This window comes from Pteropus medius, unplaced genomic scaffold (assembly GCF_902729225.1).
Source record: "Pteropus medius unplaced genomic scaffold, Ma_sr-lr_union100, whole genome shotgun sequence".
In the NCBI taxonomy this organism is placed as follows: domain Eukaryota; kingdom Metazoa; phylum Chordata; class Mammalia; order Chiroptera; family Pteropodidae; genus Pteropus; species Pteropus medius.
This window is the reverse complement of record NW_024340701.1, coordinates 1,945,416-1,952,158: the sequence shown is the minus strand read 5'-3', so window position 1 is coordinate 1,952,158 and position 6,743 is coordinate 1,945,416.

The window sequence follows — 6,743 nt, the reverse complement described above, 5'->3', positions numbered from 1 at the left end:
CGGTCAGTGGGGGTCCGTGGAAAGACTGGATGCAGTCATATCTCCCGGACCATGGCCAGGCCGCAGGACGCCGCCTCCTGTGCCCTGTTGTCGGGTTCTGTTTATTGTCTCTGGTCTTGTCTAGGTTGTAGGTGGCGGACTTCTCTGGGTCCACCTACACCCCAGTAATTGTTCTTGTCTGAGTGTCTGATTGTTCTTGTCTGAGTGTTTGTTTTCTGTTTTCTGCGCAAGCTATAGGGGGAAGCCTGAGTTCACAGAATACACCCTTGGGTTGTCTCCTGCGACATTTCAAAGAAGGGTTTGTAGAAAGAGCTAACTATGGCATAAAATTTTCTCCGGGCAGACTAAAAACATTATGTAAAGTTGAGTGGCTGTCTTTTGATGTAAACTAGTCTCCAGAGGGTTCTTTTGACAGGGGTTTAGTGAGGAATGTTTGGAAGATTGTCACGGGAGACCTGGGACATCTCGATCAGTTTCCCTACATCAATCAATGATTAAACCTTGTTCAGACACCCCTTCCTTGGCTCTGCTGGTGTGCCCTTTCTCTAGGGGCGTGAGTCTTAGTTGTGGGCTCTCCGAAACATGCAGCAACTGAATCTCCAAGACAGTCCAGTCCCTCGGTCCTCTAATCTCCACCAGAGGACAGTGACCTTCCCCCACCCTATAATCCAAGACAACAGAGGCCAAATAGCACCGCCTCACCTCCTCAGATGCCGGCAGGTAACCCCTATGGGCCTCCTGCTCCCGCTCCGGGTGGGGTACCAGCCAATACCATCACCCTGGCCATTCTCCCCTTGTGAGAAGCACCACGCCAGGGGCATCACACAGACAGGCCCTTTATGGTTTACGTGCCTTTCTTGACTAGTGACCTGTACAACTGGAAGGCACAGAATCCACCTTTCTCTGAGAAACCCCAGGCATTAATAGGACTCTTAGAAAGTGTCTTTCAGACTTAGTGCCTCACCTGGGACAATTGCCACCAACTTTACCTCCTTCACGGAGGAAGAACGCGGATGCATTTGGACTGAAACATAAAAGATAGCTGTGGGAAGGAGGAGAGTTGAGGAAGCAAGTGAACAGATTGAGGAGGAATTTCCCTCCACCCGCCCAGACTGGGGACACAATTCTCAGGCAGGGAGAACGGCATTAGATCAATACCACCAGATTCTAATTGGGGGAATTAGGATGGCTGCTTGTCAGCCAACTAACCTTTCTAAGGTAACTGAAGTTATACAGGGACCTCAGGAATACACCCTCATTGATCCTGAGGCCCCTGAGAACCAGCAGGCAATTAATATAGCCTTTGCTATTCAGGCAGCCCTGATATCCGGTGTAAATTGCAAAAATTAGAAGGTTTTGCAGGGATGAACCTGTCCCAACTTGTTGAGATAGCCCAGAAGGTGTTCAACAACAGGGAGGCACCGGATGACCCCAAAGTATGGCTAAAATCCGAAGCTACTGTCATCAACCAGCCAATCTGAGACCCCCATTCATTACTGCATAGATTTCACTGATGTTGTGTGTTCCTCACAGCCAGACCTCAAAGACTCCTCTCTGCCTGAGGCCGATGAAGTTCTGTTCACAGACGGGAGAAGCTTCATGCAGGAAGGAAGGAGGTATGCTGGGGCAGTGGTCGTAACTCTAACTGGCACCATCTAGTCACAGGCTCTTCCCCATAGGACTTCTGCTCAAAAGGCAGAACTCATCGCCCTCACTGAGGCACTAAGATGGGGAAAGGATAAGGCAGTCACAATATACACTGACAGCCCATACGCCTTTGCCACTGCACATGTACACGGAGCCATCTACAAGGAAAGAGGGCTTCTAACTTCAGCTAGGAAGGCCATCAAGAACAAGAGGGAGATCTTAGCCTTACTTAAAGCCATATAGATGCCAAAGACTCTTGCTATTGTTCTTTGTAAAGGGCATCAAAAAGGGAATAGTCCTAAGGCTGAGGGAAACCGACAAGCCAATGCAGAGACAAGAACAGTGGCCACAAGGCCAGTGGGGCCCCCACCACATCTACTGACTGTTATCCCTTACCCAGAACTGCCTCCGTCTCCGACCTATACGGTGGTAGAGAACATATATTTTCAAGATAAGGGAACCACTAGGAACCAACAAGGGTAGTGAACAACTCCAAATGGGAAAATTGAGCTCTCATGGCCCTTGGAAGGACTCTCCTTCACCAACTACACCAGACCACATGCCTAGGGTGAACTAAGATGCTCCAAGCTTTAGACCCCTACTTTCACTTGTTAAAAGGGAAAAGAACTGCAGAGGAGATTGCCTCACGATGCCCGGCTTGTGCCCAAATTAATCCAAAGAAGGGGAAGATAGAAGAACCTAGGCATAGGGAAAGAGAAACTTATCCAGGAGACCACTGGGAAGTAGATTTCACTGAGATAACCCCAACTGTCGGGGGCTACAAATATTTACTTGTTTTTATAGACACATTTTCAGGATGGGTAGAGGCCTTCCCTACCAGGAAAGAGACTGCTGTAGTAGTTACTAAGAAACTACTACAAGAAATTCTCCCTCGATTTGGTCTCCCTAGAACTTTAGGGTAGGATGACGGGCCAGCCTTCGTAGCAAAGGTATCACAACAATTAGCTTGCTACCTAAATTTGCAATGGAAACTCCACTGCGCCTACTGGCCCCAAAAGTTCGGGCCAAGTAGAGCGAATGAATCGGACCCTAAAAAAGACATTCGTTAAGTTAGAAACTGGTGGGACCTGGGTAGAACTTCTCCCCTTTGCTCTTCTCCAAGCCAGGTGTATGCCATATATTAATGGATTCACCCCATTTGATATTTTCTTCGGAAAACCCCCACCTTTAGTACCTAGAATAGAAGATGAGAAAAAGGCAGAACTACGTAACCTTGTCTTACTCAAGTCTTTACAGGCCCTTCAAAGTGTACAGAAGGAGATTTAGTCTGGAGTTTGTGCTGCCCACTCAGTGCAGGGGACAGACTTCCCCATCGATTTCAGCCTGGGGACCCTGTGTGGATCCGGAAGTTCACTTCCAAGGGACTAGAACCCAAATGTCTACCTGATGACGCCCACTGCAGTTAAAGTAGATGCTATCCCATCATGGATTCATCACTCCCACATGAAGGCAGCATGAGAATGGACAGCTCAGGAAGATGGGCCCTTAGGACTAAGACTCAAGCATACATAAGTATAACCCTTTGTTTCTTCCTTTTTATCTCTTTAGTCTAGGCATTCGACCATTTACAACCAAAATCAGAAGGAGCATTAATAACTTTGCTAACGACAATACACAAGGTCTTAAATAAGACCACCCTAGACATAGGACAAGATTGCTGGTTGTGCCTAAACCCAAAAACCCCCTTACTATGTCGGAGTAGGAACTCCCTTAAACTTAACTGAGCTCAGCAGGCTAGAACTTCAAGTCGATTCACTAGCAGAAGTAGTCCTCCAAAATAGAAGAGGTTTAGATTTATTATTCTTAGAACAAGATGGATTATGTATGGCTCTAGGTGAAACCTGTTGCTTCTATGCTAATAACTCTGGAGTAATTAGAGAGAGCTTATGACTAGTACAGAGAAATTTAGATGCCAGGGAAAAACAAAGACTAGAATCAGATAACTGGTTTCATAGGATGTTCAATTGGTCACCATGGCTAACAACCCTTCTATCTACTATAGCTGGACCTTTAATCCTCCTCCTCTTCTTGTTAACTTTTGGCCCATGTTTCCTCGATTTCTTGTTTGCATATATAAGGAAGAGAATTAATTCTATTAAACTTTTAGTATTACAAAATAGAGTCTATGAGCAAATTCCACATGAAGAATCAAGGATTTGATTTTCTGCTAAGGCCAATGGGGAATGTGCTGGCCAGAAAATAACTGCTTGGCTATCGCCCATGGGAACATAGGCTATCACCCATGGGAACATAGGCTATCACCCATGGGAACATAACATTCTAACAATAAGCTTTCTGCTTCTGTACCCCCGCTTGCACAACCGACCTGTGGGTTGACACGTAGTGAATAGGAGAAAAATAGACCATTGTGTTTAAGACAGAATGAGGAATGGGATTTAGGGCTTAAAAACCCTGTACCTCTACATTTCGGGGCTGCTTAATTTGGGGTCTGCGTACCCCTGGCAGACCCAGCTGGCTGAATAAAGAGTGTGATTCCTATGACTCACTAATTCTTGGTGGTTCGTGTGTCTTTCAGGGGCTGGCGGCTACAACAGTATAGCACTAATATTTCAATCATATAGCATTTGATTAAAAGGAACAAAAACTTGACTTAAACTTAACACTTTTGAATGTCTGCATTAGCCACATCATTCATATGTTGAAGTCCCAGTCCCCAATGTGATGGTATTTTTAAATGCCTTCTTTGGGAGGAAATTAGATGTAGATGAGGTATTGAGGCTGGGATCCTTATGACAGGATTAATGGCATTGTAAGGAAAGACATCAGAGAGCTTGTTCTCTGTCTTTCTCTCTCTCCATGTGAGAACATAGTGAAAAGCCATAAGAAGTCAGAAAGAGTTCTCAGCAGAAACTGACCATGCTTGCTCTCTAATCCTGGACTCCCAGCTTCCAGAAATGTGAAAAATAAATTTCTGCTCTTTAAGCCCCCCAAAAGAAAAATTCCTAACTAAAAGTGGGTCATGGTGGGCCATCCTAGGTCAGTAGCTTCCTTAGCTAAGGTCAGTCTTTACCTTACGGGAATCGATCTATTGTCTTTTTGCATCTAAGATAGCATACCTTTGAAATGTCAGAGTACTCTCCTTTTCTAGACCCCTTCAGGCACACCCACAGTACCAGAGTACAAAACTACAGAACCCCTCATTGTTATCTTGTTCCCTGAATACCCATCTCTATGTGCTGTAAATGGTAATTATTAACTGTCCTGTACCCACTTATGTAAAAGAGGTCTGTGTCTCTCCATTTTACTTTTTATCCAATCCCAGATGCTTCCTCACTTTGTTTTTTTCCCACCTCCTTAATCTACCACCAAGGGGTTTCATATAACCCTCCTTAATATCTCTTCCTTTGATTCTAATGTATGAAATAAGCTGCAGAACTGCCATTCTCTGGACCATTTTCTCAATCCACTAAGATTTTACTTTTGGGTGTTTGTCAGTTTGGTTTAAATAAACTTGTAATTCTCTATAGGTTTGGATGTTTTTTACACGGACAATGTGAACAAGTTATCTCTGTTTATATCTATGAAAATGAAAAATAATGGAATTGATGTCACACTCAACATTCTAAAAATAATATTCATCCACAGATATAAGAATTAGATGGAAAAAAGATAAAGAAGTCCCAGCCCATCTCATTTTTATGTTTAATAAGTATCGAAATTTGTACCATATGTTATTTTGATCAATTGTGTAATATAGTGGTAGCTTTTTAAACATGATCACAGAAAATTTTTAATTATATAAATTCATATATATATTGATTGTAGAAAAAGATAATTAAAAAATTTCAAGCATAATATTGTGACAGCCTGCTGAAATGTGAAAAGGTTAAAGGATAATTAAAACCTGAAACTGGACAAAGGAAGTCTATATCTTAGGTCTAGTTTCTGGAACCCCTAACCGCATTCTGCTAATCATGAAACTGGTAACAATGAGCTCATACGCTAACTGCCAATTTTAGCCTGCGTAACCCTGCTTGCTTGCGTGGCATGAAAAATAATCAATTGTATATAAGCTGAAAATTACTGTTTGGCCATCGCCCATGAGAATACTGGCTATTGCCCATGGGAACATAGGCAATCACTCATAGGAACATAACATTCTAACAACAAGCTTTCTGCTTCTGTACTCCCCGCTTGCATACCCCAACTTATAGGTTGTCAGGTAGTGAATAAAACAAAAATAGACCTTTGTGTTTAAGATAGAATGAAGAATGGGATTTAGGGCTTAAAAACCTTGTATCTTGGCATTTCGGGGCTGCTCCTTTGTACAGGACAGCTGCCGGCTAATAAACAGCCTTTGAGAGCATACTTGGTTTGGTCTATTCTATACAGGCACAGCAATATGTTATATTATTGACATAAGAAACATCCACACTTGTAGAGAATTTTTATAAAAGTTATTTGAGCCAAACTGACAACATATACCTGAGAACTAGATATCAAATGCTCTGCAGAATAACATTTTGCAGCTTCTTTTATGCATTTGAAATTAAATAGGGAATGTAAGGAAAATTACATAGTGGGAAGAAGCAGTGGGTATGGCATTATAGGACAGTTACGATTATGTGCTCTCTTAAGGGTGTTTCCTGCTTATTTTAAGGGTGTGTTAACATGGTCACACAAAAAAACAATGGACAGAACTTGCTTAAGGCAAAGATAAACATTTCACTAAAAAGTTATATGCCTGGGGCATGACCCCCCACCAAGACCTGCCCAGTTAGGAATTAATGATCAGATATGAGGATGCTTTTCATAGAACGCCTTTTTTTTTGTCTACAATATTATATTACATTCTCTGGGAAAGTAGAATAGAAAACAAATTCAAGAAAAAAATGAGCAATATAAAATTAGCAACTGTTAAGAAGAACTTGTTTTTATTTTTAAATGGATAGTGATGGGAAACAAATTGTTCTAGTATTTACAAGTAATTGGATATATTTAAAGAAGGTTATTTTAAAATATCAATATATACTTATGATGGAAAAGATGTGATGGAGTTCATAGTTTTCAAAATTATTTTAGAGAGTCATAGAGCAAAAAGTTTAAGGACAACT